The following is a 27,400-nucleotide window of genomic DNA, read 5'->3' as shown; positions in this document are numbered from 1 at the left end:
TGTCAGTGGTTTTGTCACTTGCGAGGGTCTGTACTTACGTCAGTATGCTCTCCTAAAAAAATGGGCATGTCAAGCAACCGATTACGAAAAGATTATGCCTCTTTTAAAGGGTACTACGGCAATGTTTTCTATGGTCATAATTACTTTCTATGGTGCTCCATAAACCAGCGACAGATGTGTAGTAAAATGTATAGTTAAAAAGTAATACAATCTGGTAAATATACAAACTTTGGTAAGACACATTTACACCGAAAGCACCAATCCGTTCATGTAGTTACCTGTTCAGTACCCCACTGCCTACAGCTAATTCATCATCCGGGACTCACCTGAGGCAGCGTGTGCATGAAAGGAGTTGGAATTGCATTTGGAAGCAATTGACAAGACGTTCTGAGTCGATGCTTTTTTGTGTATTGCGTTTGGTTATACATTTCGTCTGTAAAGTGCAGGGTACAGATGCGGAATCGATTGGCCCTCGAGTCTCCCATGACATCCTGGGCTCTACTTTCAAACTCGTCAACCGGAAAACCACAATGTCGAACCCATTCTCTTATTAAATCAATATTCCTCCAGAATATATGCATGATTTTGCCCTTACTTTTGACATGGCTCCTAGAACGGCAACCGAAAACCATACAAGCAGGCATTCTTGAAAAATCTATAAGATCTGTATAAAAATATACACATAATTACAAATAAATTCTACTGAATGCATGAGATTGATGGAATTATATCAAAGTTTTCTATGCAATGGTTGTTTTGGTCAAAGAAGCAAAACCTGTGTAGCGTAATCAAATATACACTGGGATAACTTTCATACATAATTGATTAATGCAATGCAAATCGTAACGTTTTACTCGTCCGTTGAGTGTACTTTCATGCATCAAAAGAAAACATGCTTATAGACATGGTGCGAGAAAGATGCGATTCTGTCATAATTGACACTGATGAAACTTGCTATATATCGAGATCAGAACACTTTAAACAGTAGACAATGGTAAAGTCATTGAGATTAATCAACATTACACTACTGGGTACATTCGTCGAAATAGATAAAAATTTGGAAATCAGAAAGAGATGATTATAGTGAGGTTAATAGGTGACCTGCCCTTACCTTGACTAACAAACAATTAGATTCAGCAAGCAGGGCAGTTAGTAGCAGGAGAACAGGTAGCACAAGCAAGAATTGACTTCCAGTGCTCACCGATGTTCACAGGTAGCAGCACGATCACAAGTTGACTTCCAGTGTTCACAGATGTTTTCAGGATAAATATCAAAAGGTTTATAAAGAATTAGGAAAGTGGGTGTGTATGTGAATGAGTGGCGCGGTCTGATTCAGGGGAGCCTGGAGACACTGGGTTTGGCCAGGCCATGTGAATAATGGCCCCTGCGCTGAAGATACCGTTAAAGAGTATGTGGTGTTTGACACCTCAGCCGTTCTCACCCTGCCAGCCCCTTGCGAGGGCACGGCCACAGGTGAGAACTGCAATTGATACTGGAGGGGGGATGGATGGGCATGAGGCGTGCAGAAAATAGCCCGCAACACTGCTGAATGGAGACACACTTATGTGGATTGCAGGGGTGAAGGCTGCTTCAGGGGAGCTTGGAGACACTAGGTCTTGGGAGGCCATGTGTACAATGGCTGCTGTGCGGAAGATACCTTTGAAGTGTACATGGTGTTTGGCACCTTGGCCGTTCCCACCCTGCCAGCCCCCTTGGGAGCTCATCCCACAGGTGAGAACTGTAATTGATACTATAGGGGGCATGGATTATTGCAGAGGGGGTGAGCGTAAAAAGGGCACCAACCATTGTTGCATGTCATTCATAGACAAGTGAGCGTGTCTTTGATTCACTGAAAAATTGAAACAACTATTCATAAAAGATGATTTGTATTTTATTTTGTTGCTGATGTTGATGGCACAAATGTACTACAAATTGTATACTTCGGATTGCAGCACAGTGTCGGAAAATCCCCTGTACTGACCGCTGTTACTGGGGAATTTGGCTCGAATGACTCCAACGACACAGGAGGGTATTACTCATTGAACGCGATATCCAAGCCTCCCATGAAGCCACCATGTAAACGAACGATAGACCACCAGCCTGTACCACCTGTGGAAGAGAAACATACAAACTGTATTGAAATGAAGCTGATAAGTGTACAAACCTTAGTTGAAAATGCAATCTTGTATCCTATGGCATAGTTGTCAGTACACATATATTACTTCATGAATCAATCAACTTGTGCTTTCAAGTGTAAACACATTACAAAAGTAAACACCCATGCAATCCATAACGTTTGGGGCACAGAGAAATATTGTTTCTTGGTTGTACATGAAAGACACATAAGATGACCACTATGATTCCGCCAAATCGCGAGAGATGTATTGAATTGCCAGACTACATTCATTTGGCAGTGATAGATCAAAGTTACGATGATATAGGAGACAAACATGAAATGTTAGTGGCCTAAGTGACATCACATGTAGAGTACACTTACTCGTTACCTGGATTGCAAGGGCGAACTGTTGCGCAAAGTTTGTGCATAAGCACCATCATAATCCTCAACACGGACCTTGTGAGGCAGGCTGCCCTGAAATCATGCAGCTTGGTAACGCATAGCGGTGGTGTTTCTTCTTCCAATATGTACAATATGTAGGCCAAGCATCCAGAGTTTTCTCTGCAGCAGCAGTTCTCCCCCTCGCTTGGCATGACCTTGCACCGATTGCAGGTACACCAGGTGGAAACATCTTCCATGCGACTAGGCTGAGGCTCATGATCCGGTGATTCCCCATTGTTTCCGCATCTTTCTCTTTCAACTAATTCTGCCTCGGAATACTCCGGCTCGCACTGGTAGGACTGTATTGTTGCCATTATACAACAAAATTCAAATCAATAGTAATGCTAGTACTAGTATCTGTTTGCACGGGCTATGAGCAACAAAGATAGCTGAACAGAGCAGAAACGAGTCAGAGGATATACAAATAAAGACAGTGAAACGATTGAAGAAGCAATTCTGATGTTGTCTGATGAGAAGCGGTCTGTTTCTACTTATTGAGGAAAGAGGCGTCGTGCCATTTCCATGGAGACACGTCATTAGCTGGCGCACAGAGAACGTTGACACGAGACGTGCATTCGCATTGTGAAATGGGCCGTACGTGTCTGGGGATATCAGCTTCAGGGCCGGGGGATATGATTTAGTGCAGCAAGGGCAGTTCAATTTAGGGCGATGCGGCAATGGATAAGATTAGCACAAGATGGCCGCGCCCCAATGCTTCATTTTGCATGTGTAAAAGTGAGGAAAACTAGGGTAAGGTGCATAGGAAATGTTTTACGATCAATCACAGATTGCTTTAAAACACATGCCCGAACGCTCGGGACAATAACATTTTTGAGCACACTATTCATTTAACTAAGAGCTTCTGAATTGTGTCTTTGCAGGTTACAATATCACATCCGCAAGCAACGGCAAGGAACAAGAAGATCGGCAGCAACCTTGGCTACTCCCCGGGGACTCAATCTATGTGCGTTCCTTTGTATGCCGCTGGAATTAACAGTGTTTCCATGAGCCGCACAAGGTGATTTTTGCTACACAGACTGCAATCAAAGTGGAGGGTAACAATAATTAAATCCATGTCCATGACGTGCAAAGAGACACCAGATTCCCTCCACTGACACCTGGGGAAGAGCAGTCCTCAAAAAGATAAGTGTGACCTAGGGAACGGTAGTTCATGCCAGTGGAAAAGGGGGAGTGCACAAAGATCGGGAATTGTTCTGTGTTATATATTTTTAATAGTAGGAATGTAAGTGGATCTGAGTTATTAAGCTCTATAGATACGGCAGAGACATTATTAAGAACACAAGACCTCGAAATAGATTTGGTAAATAATGATGATGATGAAAATGTAGAAATAGTGAATGATGCACACAGATTCACAGCAGACGACCTATTGTACCATTTAAAGAGGGTGAGGAGAGCGATAGCGACAGAATCGTATTACATTTGCTCTCCTATCCCCCATGCTTCTGGTGTCCCTAGATTATTTATTCCCAATCAGGTAGCGGAGGCACTGTCTAGTGCACCTAGCCTTGTGCAGGGTACAAGGGCAGTTTCAGGGGCAATCTATCCTTCCAGTCGATGAAGAATATCCAATATCAGATTGGGAGAACAGAAGGATGTCCATTGCATGTAAAGAGTACACCTCAATCTTGGAGGACTTGGCAGCATAAACTATAAATGGGAGCAAGGGGTGAAGAGTTGCAGAGCAGGAGGGTTGGTGGGACTCTGAAAAAAGGGTTGGCACAAATCAACCTAGTATGTGGAAATGTATGGAAAAAGTGCATGAACTAGCTGACATGGCTCAAAGTGTCATAGAAACCTGTTAAGATCCAGTCACTTACACATTTTCTTCTGTGTTTTAAGGGTGATGGCACAGTTCCTGTAGGCACAAATCAAAACTGCACGCGTACACTTCGCATTGTTGATCTGGCTGGAGGTACAGCAACACTTCTCGACTTGTTCTGTTCCTACAGACCTTTTTTTCCTATAAGCAGTTACCTCCGGCCTAGTGAAGCATTTGCAGTCTCACCACTCTGCACATGCCCATCTTTGTGGTTCCCCAGAACCACTTGACACTTGCCAATTCAAAGTCTGAGTCTACATTTATGCCCTCTCTTTCCCCCGTGCCCCTTGCGCCATCAGATACAGACAATTCATTGACTTTACAGACTTTCGGAGAAACAGACTCCTTCAAACGATCGAGAAGGTCAAATTATCTCATCAGCATCCACTGAGGCTCTTATGAATATTCCAGAACAATTCCGACTATTTAGACGGACTGAGATGTTTTTCACTTCCCTGTTGCCTCTGGGTTACTAACTTTGGTGAACTCTAAATGGTTGCAAATTGTCCAATATGAGTTATTATTTGTAAATTCTTCTGAGTCAGCATTTATTGCAACTAAAGAGGAACTCATGGCCTTGAGGCTTGTAGTGTTGCAGAATCGATATATATCCTGGACCTTCTAACGGCTATGGAGCGTGGTGTTTGTCAGAAGATCAGGAGTATGTGTTGTACATACGTACCTCCCAATGATTTGGACAATAGAACTCTGGCCCGGACAATTGCCGTATTGCACAACCTGAGGGAGGCCATGGAGAGGGAAGCAGTAACTACTAATGACTCTTTTTTTAACTCTCTTTTTCTTGAGGGCCCTCATGGATGAGCATAACTATGAAGATTCTTATGCCTATTTTTGTTTGTTCCTTCATTATCTTTTGTTTCTGTCAACTATGTCTACGGTGCTGCTCTGCCCAAATGCCTGGAACCACTGCCATGATGATTGTGACCCTGTCTAAGCCTACGGCCACTGCCATTGCATCTCACATGCATACTCAAACTGTTTCTTAAATAAGTGCAATGGTGGTCTTGTGTCCTCCACCAGGTTGAGGTGAATGTGTAGAACAATGGGTAGATTACGGAACTGGTGGAAGGGTGGATTGGGATTGTCCAGCTGAGGAGCATGATTACGGTGAAACCAGTGTGAGAGATGGCTGTGAGGTTTCATTGCCCATAGAAGGTGAGGTAGGTGAAGTGGAAATTGATTTGTTAGTTGATGTATTAACTAAAGGGGCAATGTTGGGGTAGTTGATAGAGGTCCCACAGGTAGAGAGAAGTTTGAATTGACGCACCATATTTGGGACTGGGGTGACTGCGATGTTGATGCAATCTTGCAAATTGGCACAAATATAGGGCCTCATTACGACCCTGGCGCTAAGTGTTTAACGGCGCCGTAAAAGGTTGCGGTGCCGTTAAACACTTAGCGCCTGATTACGAGGTCCCTTTGCGGGACCCGGCCTTAATGGCTGGTTTTACCAGCCGTTAAAGTAGGGACCCGCAAAGGGACCTTGGTGCTAAGTACGTTACCGCAATTTGCGGTACCGTACTTAGCGCCTTCCCCATTCCCATTGAGCCCTATGGCGCAAAAATGTGAATGGGGAAGGGCCATGGAGGAAGGGGGAATTACCGCCCGCCAACCTTGTAATGGGGTGGTAATTCCCCCTTTCTCCATGGCGGAGTCAGTAAGTTACCGGCATGGACCATGGTGCTATTAGCACCATGGTCCTCCGCTGGGTCGTAATGAGGCCCATAGTGTAGTTAATGTGAATGGGATAAATGTTACTTTTAGTGTAATTTGTGTAAGATGATACATTTTTTGATTTGTGAGTAGTAATATAATGCAACTTTGTTATAGACACAATGTAAATGCGTGGAGTGCCACTGAACCTTAATGAGAAACGAGGAGATAAACATGCAATGCGAGATAGAAGGTTGTGAATGGAGATTGTGATGAGGGGACACAGTAGTCTATAACACACACATGCATGAACATACACAGGAAGCTTTTGGGGATAGTTCGGAGATATGGAGTATATTGTGAATAGATGATTCTGTATGCTGTGTGTCCCCTCATTGTGGGAGTTTGTGTGAATCACTGAAGCCTGAATCTGCAAGCTAAAACTCTGAATGCCCAGGGACTTGGTTTTGCAAGATTAAAGGCTGAGAGACAGCAGCAGGGGTCAGTTTCAGGCAGGCCTGCTTTATGGCCTGGTGCTACTGTGGAGGAGAGATGTAATCTCTGTAAGTACATGGGAGCCTGTTATTCAATGACTGTGGGGTTCCGGCCACCTGGTAGGGCTGGGTTTAAAGGCTGAACAACTAACCTGATGAAATGCTGCTTGCAAGGAAAGTGTACTAATAGATCATGGGTTTTAATTAAGTTGTCAGGGTGAGGGTTGAGACTATGTGTGCTGTAATGGCAAGTCGCATAGTTTAGAATGAAACGTGGGCACCAACAACTTTTGGTGGATAAATCCAGCAACAATAGATCAAAAGGAAGTTTGTTTGTTTCCATCCTCTTCACATCAATGGAATTTCCGTAGAATGGCCTTGTGCGTCACACGTAGGGATAGAGGTTTCCAACCAGATGGAACCTGTAATAATTGAAAACTGTTTGTAGTTTTGTAACTATGTAACTAAGCGATAGGGCTGTGATCAAATATGGAAGGACCCCAGAGAGGGGCATATTGTTATTGCGAAACATGCAATTATAGGTTTAAAGAGGATGGTGCTTAAATTAATGTATCAAATGAGAAGTGTGGGGACTGAAGGGGATATGATTTCATTGTATAGGTCTGACAAATCATGTGTGCGGGGTTGACTTTGTAACAAAACTTTGTGAGTGTTTTAACTGTTGCAAAGAGTATAAAATGTGTGCTCTTTATGTGGTTTGAGTAGACTCTGGTTAGTTTGACTCTTGATGTCATGTAGCCCCTCCTGGCCATTTGTACAATAAACTTGCCTTACGGACAAATGCTCACTTGCTCTTTAAGTGGAGGGCCTTCTTTAGGTTAAGGTGAGCAGAGGCCCACTCCTACACTGTCATGGTTGGACTTGTATGTAATACATATACATGTGCTCATTCTTTTGTGGCCTGATGCTTGCGGGCTTCGGCGCATTACAAGTGCAAATAACAAATATGTATGTTTGTATGTTTGCTGTAGGTGCAATTCAGGGTCACCTTCAAGAAGAAGAGTGTGTGGGCGTGATTGCAGGGTTAATTCCTTTTGTTATGTATGTGTTCATTAATTGATTTAAAGCTACAGCAACAAAAGATGATAACATGTGTTCAATGAAAGACAGTAAAACACCTTTTATGACCAAACACCCTTGGAAGTTTTTTGGGGGTAGATCTTTGCATCCATTGAACATACGTTACCTTTTCAGGGTTCATATGAACTTGGTGCGAACCCTTTATTTTCTTAAACCTATTCTGAACTTGCATAATGTCAGATTTTCAGAAACTACAAACAGCTTTATAAAATATGTATACTTAAACCAGTTTTCTCTGTTTTCCCTTATTTGTTGTGCACCCATGGTCTCCTTTTTAGCTTCGGCTATTAGGTGGTGCTGAAAGCGCTACCTTTAAGCTGAAATTATTGTCATTAAAAAAATACAAGCTTCAAATGGAGCTAAGAATGATGGTCTGTAATGCTTTTCAATGGAGATGACATATGAGGATGGATACATAGTATGTAGGTATTGTTTGGTTATGTGTCCACCCATTTAACGGCCATTAGTAAGTGAAATATATGTGATGTTCCTCCATTCCCACCCCTTTTGCACTCTTTCCTTGCATTTGTATTGTCTGCTGAATTTGACAGCCATTTTTACTTTCAAAATGGCGGCCCGCTATATGTTAATGTGTGTAATTTTATTTATTTTCTGTTTTAAAAAAAAAAACAGTGCTTGTACGTTTTGTAATACATATTTATATATTTTGCAGCAAAAATAAACAACTTAATATTAAAAAGCAGTATACATATGTTTTGTTCGAAAATGTCCATGTACTTATGTGTGGGTGTTGGTTCAGTGTTTTGTGATGTAAGCAGTACCCGATTGGATGAGCAGTGTATTAGTTATGTCAGTACGATTTTATTGGCTCTGGAGTCTGCTCGTGTTAGCACGAGGTAGCCACATTCTTTCGGAGATTGGAAGAAAGTTGTTTCTTTTTCTGTTCAACTTTTTTTATTTTATTATATGTGCACCCATGTTTTCCTGAGATATGGAACAGCAAACAAATGCTCAGTTCTTTGGGAGAGAGAAACCTTCTTGTGGTCCCGTTAATGTTGGAAAGGAAAGGGAATTCTTACCAGTTTCCCAGCTGGCAGCAGATAAAAATACGCAGCAAGGTGCTGACCTCAGTTGATCCTTCCGATAGAGCAGCATGCAGGTCAGCCAAAAACCTGTTGACGTGGGTGAGCAAACGTCTTAAGTAATGGAAAGGCAGCTGTTGCGGGCAACAACTGTGGGGGGCGGAGGGGTGGGGGGGGGGGGTTGCCTCCCCCATTTCATGCACAGGACCCAAAGTAATTGGATGAGACAACACCTTTGCCAGTGCCTGCTCCAGCCGGAAACAGAGACACTTTGAAATCGTTCACAGTATGGTTCTTGGTTGGTAGAAAGAGTTTTTATTTTTTAAAACACGAGATGGGTCTGCACAAGGGGTGCTATGCTAAGCGAGGAGCCAGTTACGCAATCACACGCCACTGGAATGTATCGGTGTGCACTCTCGCGAGCCATGTTGCCACCGAGAGCATTCGCTCTTCACAATTGCTTTATTTGAGCTGCAATCGTGCGCATGCTGCATCCTCGTAAAAGCAATGTAAATAATTTAGAACAAGTCAGGAATGTAATTTGGCGGTTACCAGGAGTCGCACCTGCGATCTCTATGGTCTTATCCCTTGCTACCCCTAAAACAGAAAGGTGCCTTTCCTTTTTTTTTTTTTAAATGTTGAAGCTCCTCGGCTGTGGCCAGCGCTACGTGGCTCTCTGATTCTTGAGTGGCTGGCTTTCTTGTTCAGGCCTCTTAAAAAAAATAAAATAGGGGCTTCCACAAGTGTAACTTTTTGAGCAGTGACCCTAAATAAGAAAGCATATGAATACAAATATAATGTGTCTTTCTGGAATTCTATACAATAATTGCTAGACTCATAAAAGATTTATTTCAGGCACACTTCAGGAGGTGAGTAACTGATTTAGTCTGTTCTTAAACACTTCAAATTCACAATGCAGACAAAAACTTCTAAAAAGCATTTAGTGTAGAATAATGTGAGAAACCTGAAGGTGTCTCAACCGTTAGTCCCCGAAGATCTGTCATCCAGGTTGGCAGGATTCAGCCATCACTATTGGATCCAGTTTCTGGGGGTGGACCAGTGGTGAAGGATCACCTGGATGGGGTGTCTTTGGGAGTGGAAGTTGGACACCGACGGGCGAGACGCAGTACCCCATTCCCTGTAACACCTTTTCCCCATCCTACCCCATAGGACAAAGAGAAGCTCTACAACCCCGCCCCATTTCTGACACAAACACTTTCTTACACAGAGAAAGACAATGGACTAACGCCAGAGCCGTTTACCTGACAAATCCCAAAACAAGGCTCAGGCAGAGTCAGGCAATTGACCAGAACCACACACACCTGACTGCCCTTTACCTTCCCCACAGGGATAAAAAGCAAAGCATGAGAGCAAACAACGAGCAAAGCCGAACGCACGAGGGCACGAGGGCACAGCTATTCCAGACCATTCAGACTATTCAAGAGGGGGAGAAAAGTGGCGAGACCTGAAAGGACGACGAGGAGGTAGTTGCTCTTGCAATTTTTAACTCTGAACCACAAAAAAGCCTCCGAAATGAAAGGACTTACAAGACCGGGAGGAGTACAGCTATCATCAACGGTGCACAGGGCCCTCCCGCATGGAAAACACGGTGGAGAGGCATGCTGGCTACCGTGACACCTTCCTTGACCAGAGAGCCGAAACAGACGAGGCGGGCTCAACACAGACGGCGAGTCGGAGAAAGCTGATAGCAAAACGAACTGTGTTGAGCCCACAGTTGCAAGTGGCAATATTATATGTGAACAAAGAACTTGTGTTTTGAACTTTTGATAACACAGAGAAAAGGGCCAGCTGTAGATTGGTCAGGCGCCGCAGGAGTGCTCATTCAAAGGACTCTGGCTGGCCCCTTTGTTTTGTAGTGAAACTGCAAATCCCAGAAAGGCCTAGGAGAGAGTGGTGTGAGGGTCAGGGTGGTCCTACAAAGGTCACATAAAAATCCTTTGTACAATCGAAAGTCCCATCAATGAGAAAAAAGCTAGGGGAAGGGAAACCCACTTGCTTCCTGAGAAAATACTGAACGCGTGCCTAAGGCGAATGTTAGCCCGACGGAGGGACGCCAAAGAAAGCTAAGGGAAGGGAAACCCTGCTTTCCAAAAAAGGTTGTGAATTAAGGCAAGTGTGAACCCGACGGAGGGATGCCAAGAGGAAGGTAGGGAAATCGAAACCACGCTTTCCGAAAATATGAAGTAAAACATGAACTGTGTTTAGAAACTCATGAACTGTGTTAACGATTGCTGAGCAAACCCAACTGACGGAAGCCAAGGGAAAAGTTAAGAAAGTAAATCCCTAATGTGATAAAACAAAGAGAACTGTGAAATTGGCAGACGTGAACCTGGTTTGAGGGATGTGTGTGAATCAGGGAGAGATCTGATACACCTGAGAAGATTGTGTTAAGAGTGAAAGGCCGTAGTGTACCTGACGGAGGGAGGCCAAAGTTGCAATAAAGATCCAAGCCCAGCAGAGGGAGATCCAAGGGGCGAAGAGCAATCGCCCAGGGTGCAAGATCACTGAAGGAACTTTTGTTTGTTTGTTATTTTGCTCCAGAAGGCCTTCTAAGGCAAGAGACTTTGGCACTAGAGACATAGCCCTTGAAGGTTCTGATATCGTTGAATTGGAATTGCGAGCCTCGTGGTGGATAGGCCTAGCAGTGTGCTCTGCTCAGAGGTCCCACCTTGTCCCATGCTAAAAACGTGGGGAAGGGAGACCCCAGCTATTCCATGCTGACTTATAATTTTGTGAACATTTCTTTCTTTTCTGGTGAACATTATCCTACACTCTTTTTGTAAGTTAGTGGTAAGGATTGGCAATATTTTTTAAAATTATTATTTGATGGTCATAGCATGCTCCCATTTTAGCTTTAGCTTTAGATTAGGCATTTTTCTCACTCATTCATACAGTTTAATAAACACCCTTAAACTGTTGTCACGTGTGTCTGTCTTTACTGTTGCCACCATGAGTTCCTTACAATAAGCATCCATTTCGGACTACGTATTTTGCTTTCGCAAGTTGCAGTTATAGCATGTTTCATTCTGCCGATGTCTCTGTTACAATCACCACAAGACATTCCATCTCAGTGTCCTTGGTCACCTTGACACCATTCTTGTGCCTAAAATATTGTGTACAGTGTAGAAATGTTTGACCATAGCACATAAAGTGGCCCCCTGATTTTATTGTGCCACAATTAATGCTTTGTTGTAATGTGTCTATCTTTCCTATCTCGATGGCATGCTGTTCAGGATGTTTGTTTGCATGTAAGAGGTAACGAGTGCCCAGAGTATGGTATGCCGTGCAACTGCGCTGCTTTCCCTGCGCTACTCTAAATTCTTTAACACACAGTTATGAACCCTCCCAATGGTATGTATTTTGCCAACCTCTGAGGCCTGAAAGGTAGATCCATGCAGGCTTGACATGTGGCCAACTTTGCACCAGGCCTGCAGATGAACTGGCATGCTGTTAAATCTCAGTTACTTGTTTAATTGTATCCACTACAGAGTGTAATTTGCTTTCTGACTTTGAGAATATTCAGACATGTAGTTGGTCATTCTACTATAGCCGGTAAAATAGCTTTGTGGGTTGAACGCTCGCTGCTGCAGTGTGTGTGTGATCTGCAGGTTCGAATCCCGGCAAAGCCAACTCAGCCTTTCTTCCTTCTGAGGTTGATAAAGGAGTACCAACACAGGTTGGGTGATATTGTATGTATAAAGCGTAAGTGCTATATAAAAACACATCATTATCATTTGGCTTGGAAGTCTGATTGTGTTCACAGTAATTTGGTAATATGGGCCTTTACACACTGATATTAATGATACATATGGTGATCCATTCTTGTATAAAATGTATAGCACATGACAGTGATAACATAAGCATAATTTTCGTAGTATACTTAGGAACAATGCTATGTGGCGCCACTTCCTGGTTTGTCAAGAGGTGAAAGGGCGTGTTCCATCGCTTTCCGTGATGTTACTTCTGGGTGGGGTCAAATGGCACCACTTCCTGTGGTGTCATCAGAGGTCAAGCGTTGTGTGATGTCACGTTCGCTACCCCAGGCATTTTAGTGAAATGATGTCCCTGAACAAAGCATTAGCAAATACGCCTATCTAATCCTAAATCCACAGATGGGCGCAAGCTACGACCATGAAATGATAATAATGCAGTCCTAGTGGTGTCTTGTCAAAATAAAAGGGCCTATACTAATAAACTTATCACCAATCCTTACCTCTAAATACATATAGTGTGGGCAGCAATGTTATGTAAAAGAAAGAAGTTTTCAAGAAATTATATGTCTGGATGTTCAGGCCGTTGACCTCCCTTCCCCACGTTTTCAGCACAACATAAGGCGGTACACTCGAGTTTAGCACAGTCTCTGGCTTCACGAGCAGGAGGGTGCAGTTCAAACATTAGCATCAAGGCATTCAGTGCTCAAGTCTCTTTGTCTTTCAGAGCCTCTTCTTTCAGAGGGTCTGATGCGACAAACAATAAGTTATTTTCCTCTCAGGATTTCACAAATAATCAATATCTCAGGTGATTCACTATTCACCTCGGATCCCACTCAGCCATGCTCAGATCCCCTTTAACACAATGCTCGTCGGATTGTCATGTATCCAATTTCTCAGGTGGTTCACCCCGGATGCCCCTCAGCCTGGTTTAGATCCACTTTAACACAATGTTCAATCAGTTTCCCTCTGCCGAGCTTGGACACATTTAATTCCCTCTAACACAAGCTTGCTTTATCCCAAAAGCTTTCAATTGATCTCCCTCGTTCAGGTTTGGACAAACTTTCTCTATTTTATCATTAACTTATTCGATTGATCTTCCTCGTTCGGACTCGGACCAACTTTCTCTTATTTGTCATTAACTTGCTTGGCAGTATCAACATTTGTGCACATGATTTTGATTGACCCGTCGCAGGACCACTTCAATGTGCAGTTCTTTGCCACTCGTTCACCATTGTTAACTCTCAGTTGGATACCTTACAGAGATATTCGAATGAGCATGCACGCAGTGCCAGACCACTCTGTCAAAGGTATTGTATCTTGGTTTCAAAGTTCAATCACTCATCTGTTGTTCAATTTGTACTCATGTTGGTTATCACACACGTGTCATACACTGTTCGCATCAGCGCTCCCCATACAATGTTGCAGCTTACAACAATGGCTTCAACACAGACTGGTCGGCTTTGTTGATTTCACTGGCAGTGTTTTGTTGTTAGAGCCAAGGACAGTACCACAGTGGCAAGCGATTCTCACTGCCTTGATTATCGATGTGGGAGGGCCCCGGGTACCTCGACACACAATGCAGGATTCTTCAGCCTGGTTTCCTGGTCTTACGCTTTCTATTCTCGAAGGTTTGTGAAAGTAACGGTTCCTTGTTGAAAGGGTCAAGGGCACTTCCCTCCTTGCGATCCCCTTCTATTTCTGCATCTATTTTGCCATCTTTCTCATCATGTTAAACTGCCATCTGGGAACTACTGCTTCCTTGTGTGTTTTGCCTTGCTCAGAGTGTGTGTTCATGCTCTGCCTTTTATCCATGTGGGGAAGTGTAATGGAAGTCAGGTATGTGTGATGGTCAGTAATTTCCTGACCCTGCCTGACCACTGTATTGGGACATGTCAGGTATGTGGATCGGGTGTTAGTCCGTTTTATCTCATAGCGAGCTGTCCGTGAGAAAGTGCTAATGTTGTGAATGGGGGAGGTTGAGTTCCCAGTAGGATGGGTTATACATGTTACAGGAAAGGGGATACTGCGTCTCGCCATGGACATATCACTCTCACTCCCCGAAGACCCATCACCAGGTGATCCACCCCCAGGAACTGGATCCAAAGTGATGGCCGTGTCCTGGCTACCTGGGTGACAGATCCCCAGGACCTAGTGGGTGAAACACCTAAAAGTTTCTCCCATACCCTTTCCCTATGCGATGTAACCAAATGTTTCTCAAGGAAACCGAGAAAGGAAATCTACATTTCCTTGGTCTTTGCCTTTTTGATGCTCCACAGTGAAACAGTAGGGTTGCAGGTCTTAGAACCATTGCATGACTCAAGGGTTAGAATCTTTCCGCTGGCTAATCCAAACTAATGGAGAATGATCAGTGACGAGTGTGAACTTCCTTCCTAGGAGATAGTATCTAAGGTTTGATGGGAAGGGCCTCTAATTCCAGCACAGAGTAATTTTGTTCACGTGGGAAGAGTTTGCGACTTGTTACTAAGATAGGGTGTTCTGTTACTCTCACCTGGCTCCCACAGGGGCGTCGATCTGAACTGGACAGCTGCGCCCTCCACCAATGTGACGCGTAGTGCCGAGATGATGGACTGGACTGGCCCACCTAGCTTCGTTTGCTTGGCCCGTAGGAATATTCTTCTGCAAATGGAGAAAGGGAATTAACCGCCCGTGGAGTTGAGCGTTAACCCTCCCCCACTCCCGCCGTTCTCCCCACTGATCACCTTTGATGTCCCCTCTTATAGTCTCACCTGATGGTTTGGATAGATGAGCTCTCCAACCTGCATTGAGCGCAGGGGCGCGTTGATAACCAGTTGCTTCACTGGCTCGAAGGAATTGGTGAGTTCCAGAACAATGTTGACTCTGAGATTCCCGGTAAGACGCCATAAGTATGTAGTTCGTAAGAGTTCAAATGTCTGACTTTCACTCTTGTCCGATTCCTTGCAGGTTGCAGCTTGACCCTGGCAAAGAGTTCCTCGTGGCAAGCGGTAATATTCAGGTAAGGATTTGTATTATCCAACACAGTTCGATAAAATAATGTCAATATGTAACCTGTTGCTTTCTCCTTTATTCAGGCGCTGAGAGAAAATATCGAAGTCTCAGGGAATAATGCCTCCGGCGCTAAAATCAGGTAAGTCTATTGTGGTGAGGAGGTTCCCCTTGTTTGTCCCTTTGTTTCACCTTGCTGTCCTTTTGTTTCCCCTTAGGGGCCGGGGTTCGGCGAGGATGCAGTGGAAGCTGCGCCGAACCGTGAAGAGGAATAGTACCCTCGGTGGTAAAATCAGGTAAGTCTATGGGGGGTAACTAATATTGCCTCTGTGTATTCGCTTGGTTCACCTTGCTGTTCTTGTCTTCCCCTTAGGTGCCGGAGTGCGGCGGGAGCATGCAGAAGGATGCGGTGGAATGTGAAGATACTGCAAAGACCGGTGAGTTCAGCGCGGCGCTGCTACAGGCGAGGCGACGCGCATAAAATAACTTCTTTCTTCCAGCTCGAAGGCACGATGGATCGGAATTCAGGTAAGGATCAAAGGTATTGCTCTTGTTCTAACCTTTTCTCCTTCTCTCCCCTTTTTCTAGGAGCTCTGGGCTCGAGGCGGGCGTGGCAGAAGACTGGATGCAGACTTGCAGGCACGGTGAGCGCTACGCTGCTGGATGCAAAATAACATGAGAGTCCCAGGTAAGTATTCCTCCCCAGCCCCACCCGAGTAAAAAATAGTCCCTTAGGTAAAGTAGTCCCTTCCAAGCCTCCTTTGGCTTGGAGCTCTTGCAGCCTGGTCTGCATCAGGTGAGTTTGCAGCATGGTCTGCATGCATCAGGTAAGTTTTAATCTATGAGCCTGGCACCTATGGCGCCAGGACTGACTCTCCATATGAGCCTGGCGCCATAGGCGCCAGGACTGCACCCAAATAGCCCCTAGCAGGGGTTGTTGGGTTTGCTTAGTATAACTTGATGTCTGCTTCCAGGTTTGCTGGACTTGGTCTGGGTCCCCGGGGGTAGGCATCATGACAGCACTCCCCCCCAAGGCCCCTCCTAAAGTCGTTCTTCCCTGTGGTTTCGGTTTGTCTGGGAAATTTCGGTGGAATTTTTTCACCAATAGGGGTGCATGAACGTGGTCACTAGGTTCCCATGATCTTTCCTGTGGTCCGTAACCTTTCCAGTCGATTAAATAAAAAAGTTTTGACTTTATCAGCTTGGAGTCCAGGATGTTCTTAACTTCAAATTCGGGTTCCCCGTCTACAAGGATGGGGTCTGGTGGCTTGGTTAGTATTGTCCCTGGTTGCACTGGCTTCAAACGTGACACATGAAAGACGGGGTGAATTCGCATATTAGCAGCTAAGTCCAACTTGACAGCCACTGGGTTGATAATGGCCTTAATAGAGTAAGGTCCCAAATATCTGGGGTTAAAGGTCAGTGTTCCCTTTAGAGGTATATGTTTTGTGGCTAACCATACTTGGTCCCCTATCTGGTATTGTGGAGTATCACTTCTATGCCGATCAGCATCTTTCTTGTATTTTTCTTTCGCCTTTTTTAAATGTTCAGTTGCTTCCTTAAAGGCTTGTGTAATCATAGCGTGCAGATGGTCCACTGCGGGCATTTCTAAGTGTTGGGGTGAGTCAAGGTCTGAGGTTCGAGGATGGTGCCCATATAAGGTATAAAAGGGGCTTTGTCCAGTTCCAGAATGTACTGAATTATTGTATGCATATTCGGCGATCCAAAGAATGTCTTTCCAATTACTCTCAGTCTGATGTAACATACAACGTAGGTATTGTTCGAGAGTCTGGTTGGTCCTCTCCGTTTGACCATCGGTTTGGGGGTGGTGACTGGTCGATAACCTCACATCGATTTGCGCCAATTGACAACATTTTTTCCAAAAATGTGAAATGAATTGACTGCCCCGGTCAGAGACCAATACGGACAGAAATCCGTGTATGCGAACAATGTTTTCGAGGAACTCTTTGGCCAGGATTGAAGCTGAAGGTAATCCCTTTAAAGGAATAAAGTGAGCCATCTTGGAAAAAAGATCCACAATAACTAGAATGGTGTTAAATCCATTGCATGGGGGTAGGTCAGTAAGAAAGTCTAACGATAAGGTGTGCCATGGTGTAGGCAGAATGTCTAAAGGTTGTAAGAGTCCAGCTGGTTTTTTCTTTTGACTTTTGTTTTGGGGGCAAATGCCACAAGACATCACAAATGATTTAATATCCTTTCGCCAGGTGGGCCACCAGAATTGTCTCTTAATCTTAGCTCCAGTTTTTGCAATACCTGGGTGCCCCTCCATTAGGGTATCATGATAACGGGAAATGACTAGCTCTTGTAGTTCCTTATGTGGCAGAAATAGCCGCCCTTGGTAATAAGGCAGGTCATTGGTGACAGAGTATTCCGGGCCTTTCTTTACCCAGTCCTGCAGGGCTGTAGGATCAAAGAGTTGTTGGATCTTTACCTGAATGTCCTCTAGTGTCTGTAGAGTTGTCATGCCAAGAATCCTTTGTTCGGAAATTATAGGTACTGGTTCTGGGTTCACTTCTGCCTCTCCCATCCCTATTCGGGATAAGGCATCTGCTTTACCATTCTTACAACCTGGTCGATAGGTTATCACGAAATCGAACTCGGCAAAGAACAATGCCCATCGGAGTTGGCGTGACGATTGCGCCTTGGCCGTCTTTAAATACTGTAAGTTCCGGTGATCGGTGATCACAGTAATGGTATGCCTGGCACCGAGAAGATAGTGCTGCCAAGCCTTGAAGGCGGATTTAATGGCTAATAACTCCTTGTCGGTAACTGCATAGTTTAACTCGGGTGCTGAGAACTTTCTGGACCAAAAAGCTACTGGGTGAAGCTGGCCAGTTTCAGGGTCCTTTTAAGACAGGACAGCTCCCATGGCTAGACTGGATGCATCAGTTTCCACTATGTATGGAAGTTTAGGGCGCGGGTGCTTTAATACAGGTGCAGACGTGAATTTCGCTTTCAGCTCTTGGAAGGCATTTTCAGCTTCTTCAGTCCACATAAAGCGTTTATTTTTTCGCAAGAGTGCTGTGATGGGATGTACAACATGTGAAAAATCTGTGATAAATCTGCGGTAGAAATTGTCAAAGCCAAGCATGCTTTGTACTCCTTTAACTGAACTTGGTGATGGCCACTTAAGAATTGCGTCCACCTTTCGTGAGTCCATTCGGACTCCTCTTGGGGTCAGGATAAACCCAAGGAATTCAACTTCTGTGGCATGAAAAATGCATTTTTCCAGTTTTGCATATAGTTTGTGCTGGCGCAATTTCTCAAGGACTGCTCGGACATGCTTCACATGGTCAGATTCTGAAAAAGAGTATACTAGAATATCATCGATATATAGGACAACACAAACGTCAATGAGTTCACGAAGGACATCGTTCATGAAGTATTGGAAGGCTGCTGGTGCATTGCACAACCCGAAAGGCATCACCTGGTATTCGAATAACCCATACTTAGTGTGAAAAGCAGTCTTCCATTCATCACCCTCTTTTACACGTACCAGATGGTATGCCCCCCGGAGATCTAGCTTAGTGTATATGCAAGCGTCCTTCACTTGGTCTAGTAGTTCAGGGATCAGAGGCAATGGGTATCGGTTCTTAACAGTTATCTGGTTCAATGCGCGGTAGTCTATGCACGTTCTGAGGTCACCTTCCTTTTTGGGCACGAAGAACAAAGCTGAAGATGCAGGGGACTTGGATGGGTGAATGAAGCCATTAGCAAAAGAACAGGCAAACACCTTACCACCTCACAGATCGTACGATTGTAAGTATTGTCGTAGGTGAAGGTTCTCAGGTTCCGTAAGGGCGTAGATCCTGCTACAAGGGGGTTGTGCACCGGGTATTTGAAAATCGTACGATCTGTGAGGTGGTAAGGTGTTTGCCTGTTCTTTTTGGAATGCATCCTGGAATTCTTGGTATTCTGGAGGTAGTTGCACGACTGCTGTGGTTACTGAGGCCAGGCCTGCGTCCAGATTTTTCTTTGGGTAACAGGTTTGTGCACAATCCGGGAAGGTTATTCTCTTCTCTCGCCAATCAATACAAGGATTATGTGTTTCCAACCAAGGTATCCCCAGTATTATTTGGAACTGTGGGAATTTGATTAGATCAAACACAATAGTCTCTCGATGCCCATCCTGACCCAATAGTGTCATCTCTGCGGTGGAATGAGTTACAGGCCCAGAGGCAATTTCAGTTCCATCGACTGAGGTGATGACATCTGAGGTGGTTTTTCGGCAGAGAGGTAGATTCATCCTGAAAGCCAATTCGTAGTCCACATAGTTTCCTATGGCCCCGCTATCAATGTATGCCCTTACTGCGTGCATACACAATGGCTGCCTTGGATCTACAAGGACCATTGGTATGATGAAATGCGAGGTCTGAGTATCCTTCTTCAAGCTCAGCAAGCGGACCTCTACGCTTGTCAGGCGTGGTCGTTTCCCGAGTCTGACTCCATATGGCTTTTATCAGCAGCTCCTACCACCTTCTTGGGTGGTTTTAAAGGGCAATCCCATAGAAAATGCCCAGAAGTTCCACAATATAGACACAATTGCATTTGCCGTCTCCTTTCTCTTTCCTTCTGGGTTAAGGGTCCTTTAACCCCTCCGATTTGCATGGGTTCTGAAGCATCTGCTCCTTTGGGGTTAGCGTGGGTCTTGACCAACACCCGATTCTCAAACTTGGCTCGATCAGCCTTTCTGTTCTGAAGTATGTGATCTAACTGGACCACTAAGTCTCTATATTCAGCGCAGTCTTGAGGTGGGTTCACAACTTGAGCCAAGACATCCTTGATTTCTCCTCGAAGCCCTCGATGAAATAACGTGATTCGTTTTACCTCAGGCCATCCAGTTTCCACTATCAACCTATTAAAGGTCGCGATGTAGGATAGAAGGTCCTGGTTACCTTGTCGTAGGGACAAAAGTTCGTTATCCAGGGCCTGTCCTTGGGAGTGCCGGGCAAATAGTCTTTCCATGCTCATTTGAAAGCCCTGAAAATCCCAAAGAATTGGGTCATCCTGAGTAACTAGTGGAATTGACCAATCAGCTGCACTGCCACTGCGATATGACAATAAAAAGGCTACCTTGGCTTGATCGTTTGGGAAGGCTCCGGGTCGGCATAAAAAGTGCAAGCGGCATTGGTTCATAAACACGGCGAACCTTTTGGGATCTCCGGCAAAGCGTTCGGGCGGAGCTAATGGAATACTTCCTGGTAGGTTTATTTGCACAGGGTTACTCAATGACACAGGAGCTGGATTCCCCCCGGGACCTGGTAGGGGTGCTTGTCCAGCCTGGCTTTGCAGTAGTTGCCTAGCAAGGTCATCAGTTTGCTCCTTTGACAAAATCAGTTCTCTCCTAAGAGCATTGGTTTCTTGACGGGCGGAATGCACTTCAGCCCTCAGTTCCCCTAGTAATTGGGCCAATTGGTCAGTTTCTGAGGTATCCATAATGCCCGGGTGGGAATTTGTGGGTAGGCTTTGTGTTCTGTTACGCTCACCTGGCTCCCACAGGGGCGTCGATCTGAACTGGACAGCTGCGGCTTCCACCAATGTGACGCGTAGTGCTGAGATGACGGACTGGACTGGCCCACCTAGCTTTGTTTGCTTGGCCCATAGGAATATTCTTCTGCAAATGGAGAAAGGGAATTAACCACCCGTGGAGTTGAGCGTTAACCCTCACCCACTCCCACCGTTCTCCCCACTGATCACCTTTGATGTCCCCTCTTATAGTCTCACCTGATGGTTTGGAAAGATGAGCTCTCCATCCTGCATTGAGCGCAGGGGCGCGTTGATAACCAGTTGCTTCACTGGCTCGAAGGAATTGGTGAGTTCCAGAACAATATTGACTCTGAGATTCCCGGCAAGACGCCGTAAGTATGTAGTTCGTAAGAGTTCAAATGTCTGACTTTCACTCTTGTCCAATTCCTTGTAGGTTGCAGCTTGACCCGGGCAAAGAGTTCCTCGTGGCAAGCGGTAATATTCAGGTAAGGATTTGTATTATCCAACACAGTTTGATAAAATAATGTCAACATGTAACCTGTTGCTTTCTCCTTTATTCAGGCGCTGAGAGAAAATATGAAGTCTCAGGGAATAATGCCTCCGGCGCTAAAATCAGGTAAGTCTATTGTGGTGAGGAGGTTTCCCCTTGTTTGTCCCTTTGTTTCACCTTGCTGTCCTTTTGTTTCCCCTTAGGGGCCGGGGTTCGGCGAGGATGCAGTGGAAGCTGCGCCGACCCGTGAAGAGGAATAGTACCCCCGGTGGTAAAATCAGGTATGTCTATGGGGGGTAACTAATATTGCCTCTGTGTATTCCCTTGGCTCACCTTGCTGTTCTTGTCTTCCCCTTAGGTGCCGGAGTGCGGCGGGAGCATGCAGAAGATTGCGGTGGAATGTGAAGATGCTGCGAAGGCCGGTGAGTTCATCGCTGCGCTGCTGCAGGCAAGGCGATGCGCATAAAATAACTTCTTTCTTCCAGCTCGAAGGTGCGATGGATCGGAATTCAGGTAAGGATCAAAGGTATTGCTCTTATTCTAACCTTTTCTCCTTCTCTCCCCTTTTTCTAGGCGCTCCGGACTTGAGGCGGGCGTGGCAGAAGACTGGATGCAGACTTGCAGGCACGGTGAGCGTTACGCTGCTCGATGCAGAATAACGCGAAGCGTGTGCTGCTCTTCGAGCATGGTTTAAATAGCCTCCAAAGTAGTCTCAGGTAAGTATTCCTCCCCAGCCCCACCCGAGTAAAAAATAGTCCCTTAGGTAAAGTAGTCCCTTCCAAGCCTCCTTTGGCTTGGAGCTCTTGCAGCATGGTCTGCATCAGGTGAGTTTGCAGCATGGTCTGCATCAGGTAAGTTTTAATCTATGAGCCTGGTGCCTATGGCACCAGGACTGACTCTCCATATGAGCCTGGTGCCATAGGCACCAGGACTGCACCCAAATAGCCCCTAGCAGGGGTTGTTGGGTTTGCTTAGTATAACTTGATGCCTGCTTCCGGGTTTGCTGGACTTGGTCTGGGACCCCGGGGGTAGGCATCATGACATGTTCCAATTCATCGCAAATTTGTGACAAGACTGCAGGTGGCCCTGTAAGGGAGGTGTCTGTTTGCAACACAAATTCCTTCGAGAATTCTACTACCTTTAGGATCGGTTTCTGGAACAGGGTTTGTTTTAGGTTGTTTTAACATTCCTCGTCAGTCCAATGAATTTTCTGGGGTTCAGCGTTCTTTAATTCGTCAACCTGGCTGTCCTGTCCGAGAAGTTATGGTAATAACCAATCAACCCTAAGAATGCTCTGAGGTCTCTCTTTGTTTTAGGCGTAGGGGTATCTAGGATGGCCTTCACTTTCTCGGGTTGAGGTTCAACACTACCATTCCCTACAAAGAAGCCAAGGTAGTTCACGGCTGATTGAGCCAACTTGCATTTGGATGGATTGGCAGTTAGGCTGGTTTCTCTGAGGGCTCTCATAATAGTAAAGAGATGGAAAAGATGGTCTTCCCATGTTTTACTATAAATGACTATAGTGGCAACATAGGCCCCACAGAAACAGAGTAGGGATGTAATATTTTGTCCATAAGTCGTTGGAAAGTGGCGAGGGCCTATGTAAGGCAAAAGGGAGGACTTTGAACTGGAATAGTCCCAGAGGCGTCGAGAAAGCTGTCTTTTCCTGATCAGGTCCATGCACTGGGGCCTGCCAGTACCCCTTGGTTAAGTCTAGGGTTGATAGAAAGGTGGCATTTCTAAGTTTATCAACCAATTCAGTGATGCGTGGTATGGGATAGGGATCGAAGTCAGAGATGGCGTTGACTTGGCGGAAGTCTATGCAAAACCTCCAGGAATGGTCAGGTTTTGTGACTAATACTATAGGGGAGGGCCATGGGCTTGAAGAGGATTCGATGATATTCGCCCCCTTAGCATTTTGTTCACTTCCTCAACCACTATCTGTCTACGGGCTTCCGGGAGTTTATATGGACCACATTTCCCTTGGGTGTTCTGATATAGTGATAAGTGCCTTGCACTTTTCCTGGTTTCTCAGAAAATACATCAGGGAATGTTGTAACTAAATCTTGTAATTCTTCTTGTTGTGAACTAGATAGCTCTTGGGGAATTAATTCAAAGTTAACTATTTCTTCTGGTACTAAGCAAGATAGTATTGTGGCATTGGGGCGGAAGGATTTTCTTCCACTCTTTTAAGAGATTCAAGTGGTAGAGGTGAGATGGGTCTTTTGTTTCCTGTCAGGTTGGTCTCCCTTATAGGTACAGGTTCCTGTTCATTCTAATATCTCATACGACCCAACCCATTTTGAGACAAGTTTGTTTTCCGAGGTAGGTAAGAGGACTAATACCTTGTGTTCTATTGAAAATGATCTCAGACTGGATTTCGAACAAGCTTCATATGCTCTCGCAATCTGGTAGCTGTTTGCGAAAGGGGAATGGGTGCCTCTTCTCTTTCTTCCCAGGTCTCCCGGAGCATATCCAGGACATCTCTAGGTTCTCTACCATAAAGTAGTTCAAAAGGAGAGAATCCAGTGGATGCCTGAGGGGTATTTGTTACTGTAAATAGTGCCTGGGGGAACATGCGATCCCAGTCCTTCCCGTCCTTATCTACCAACTTTCTTAGGATCATTTTGAGTGTTTTATTGCATCTTTCTACCAATCTGTCTTTTTGGGGATGGTAAAGTGAGGTTTTTAAGGCGGCAGTATGGATTAATTCCTTAACTTCACACATGAGTTTACTCATAAAATTGGATCCTTGATCCGTTAGAATTTCCTTAGGAAAACCCAACCTAGAAAAATGTGGTAATAGGTGTTTTAAATTCTGCTGTGTTGTGTTGTTCCGCATAGGGAATGCCCCTGGGTATCTGGTAGCATAATCAGCGATTATGAGGACATATTTGTTACCCAGTCTAGAGGTTTCCAATGGTCCAATGATATCCATCCCAATTTTTAAGAAACTGACTTCTATTATTGGTAAAGGATTTAGAGGGGCAGGCAAGGGACTGTGAGTACTGGTTTTCTGACATATTTCACACGTCTGAATGAAGCTATTCATATCAGCATGGATACCTGGCCAGTAAAACTTCCCACTGATGTGTGCCTGGGTTTTAGATTGTCCTAAGTGTCCCCCTGTCAAATGAGAATGTGCAATCTCTAGTATGAAATGCGATTAGTGGACTGGGCAGTGGGAAGTCCCAAGATCCGGATGGCCTTCCGATTGGTGTATTTCAAGACAAAATTACTGTCTGAGCTCCACTGCTTGAACCGGTGTTTGACTATGTGGCAAGATCGAGGGACATACCAATTTCATGGCACAGTGCGATTATTGTGCCAATTTTCAAAAAGCGGGACTATAGAAAGCCAAGGAATTATAGACCCATTTCATTATTGGATGCCCCTGGGAAAATGTACGCAAACAAATGCTAATTACACGCTTGCAAGAATGGGCTACTGGCAATAATCCTTTAAACCATTTACAGGCACGGTTTTGTCCGGGTACTAGCACTGTGGATCAATGCCTTAGATTATATGCAGTTCTGGCCAAATATGTTACAATACATCACTCAAGGATACATGCAGTCTTCGTGGACCTTCGCCTGGCCTTTGACAGTGTCTCTCGGGAAAACTGTGGGCAATACTGAGAGGCAAGGGTATCGGAGAGCAACTCTTGCTTAACATCCAATCATTATACTGTAACAACAGAGCCTCTGTAAGGTGGGGTTTGGATGGGGAGACTACAGAATACTTTGCAGTAGAAAGAGGGGTGCAGCAGGGGTGTGTGTTTGCCTCCCTTTTATTCTGCCTGTATATAAATGCAATAATAGAGGAACTAATGGCAACTAGTATGGATACTCCAAAGCTTGGGCTTGATACATTTCCAGCACCCCTCTATGCAAATGACGCTGTACTGTTATCTAGCACACAATGTGTCTAAGACACAGTCTGAAAATATTTAAAGAGAAATGTAAGGATCTGTCACTAGAATTAAATATTGAAAAAATGAAGGTCATGGTGTTTAGTAGAAAGAGGCAGAAAAATATTAAAATGAAAGTGCTAGTAGACAGCCTTGAGTTAGAACAGGTGCCCTAATACGACTATTTTGGTATTAGATTTTCAGAGGATCTCTCATGGTCAGCTCACCTTGTTAAAGTTACAACAACGTTACAGAAATACGGTGGGGGAATCTGATTTTTTTTAATAGACTAGGAAGGGGTGCTATCTCCCCGGCCATCAAACTGTATCAGAAACAAGGTAGGGCAGCAGCAATGTATGTGGCGGAACTGTGGGGTCATTGCCCACTAGTTGGGCTGAGTGTAGCAGATAACAACTTCCTACAGAACCTACTCATGCAGCCGAAGGGAGCCCAGATGGCAAGTTTGAGATGGGAAACTGGCCTTGAGCCATTTAATGAAGTAATTGCTACAAATCATTGCTCTATTGGATTATGCTTTGGGGTGTCCTGGATTTGGTAAAATACAGGGAGGCTCTGAGTAGTCTGCTATTGGTGTCTAGGGCAAGGTCATTAGCCTGGCCTGAATTTGTTAAAAAGGGCTGTGAAGAACTAGGTTTGACCGACCACTGGGCCAACCAGGAAGGTATAACACTGAGTGCTAAAGCCAATGTAAAAACTATTTGTCAAGAGGCAATTCTGGGTAAAATGCAAACTGCCTGTACTAAGTTGAAAACAGGAGCCCTGTATGTTCTGTTAAAACGTGTTGCAGGAATTGAAGCATATTTGGACTGTGTAACAGCAGCATACGCCCAGATGCTGTTTGTTCAACTGTGCACTAATACCCTGAGGGTAGCTGAGTTTACTGCAAGCTGGACAGCGGCAAGGGAAAAGCACCGTAGGATGTGTGGTAACACAGTGGAAACATTGAAGCACTTTCTTTTGTTTTGCCCAGGGTATGACAGGCTGAGGAAGTATTATTTACTCCCAATATTACGATTAAAGGGGATTAGGACAACAAAACTGGCAATAGCTTTTTGTAGGAGTACCACAGACGTGGACCTGATTTATTTTATTGTAAATTATACATAGGGCATGGCTGTACAGGGCTAAGTATATGGGATCTAGCCGTTTAGAAAATGTATGAATCTTATATGTATTTCTAATAGTTACTGTGATTGTATGTTTTTATGTTTTGTTAAAATGCTTTTATGGTTGTCATACCGCATAAAGCTATGTACAAACACAGTATGTTCTTACGGTGGTGCCTTTATTTTGGACTGTTATACGTTGCTGTTTGAGTTGCTACCATTTCACATTCACACCCCTCTTCAGAGTATTGCGGAGGGCCAGGGGCAGCCCACGGCTATCTGTAAAGAGGCTGTAAGCTCAACAGAGTCTGAGGCCAAAAGGGGAGGGCAGGGCTTGTTGATGCAAAGCATGCGAAACAGACTCTTTTGGTTGCCAAAAGGAATTGGGGCCAGATGACAGCATCCAGGGCCGCAAAGTTAAGTTTGGCTGGCATCTTTTGAAAATGTTGGGTGGCCAACAGAAGCTGCAGATTGCAGCTTAAAAGGGGACGCTGTGGGATGGAGGACACACATGTTCATGTTCCTCCGGCAATGCTTTTATGCGGTAATGTAAATGCAAGCAACAACAAGGTAAACATGGTTGGAGTGGCTAGCAATGTGGGTGGGACCTCATCTGCAGTAGAGCCCACTTGTCGCCCAAGAGCACCAGGCCACCCAGAACGGGAATAAAGATGGGACTGAGTGGAGGGAGTTACCAGACTATCTGCTGATAAAGTAGAGGTCTTCAAGCAAGCCATCACAGGTATGGTAGGTAAAGAAAAGGCCACTTTTGGAGAACTACAATCATTATCAGGCAAAATGATATTTGCAGGCAGGGTAATTCAAGCGGGGAAGATATTTGCCAGATGACTTGCAATAAAAAACGCTCTGATAGGACATGCTTCCAGTCACGTACAGTTGGCGACCGCCCTGACAGTGGATTTAAAAATGCAGA

This window comes from Ambystoma mexicanum, chromosome 9, assembly GCF_040938575.1.
Source record: "Ambystoma mexicanum isolate Mex_15411 chromosome 9, UKY_AmexF1_1, whole genome shotgun sequence".
Taxonomy (NCBI): Eukaryota; Metazoa; Chordata; class Amphibia; order Caudata; family Ambystomatidae; genus Ambystoma; species Ambystoma mexicanum.
This window is presented reverse-complemented; position numbering follows the sequence as displayed.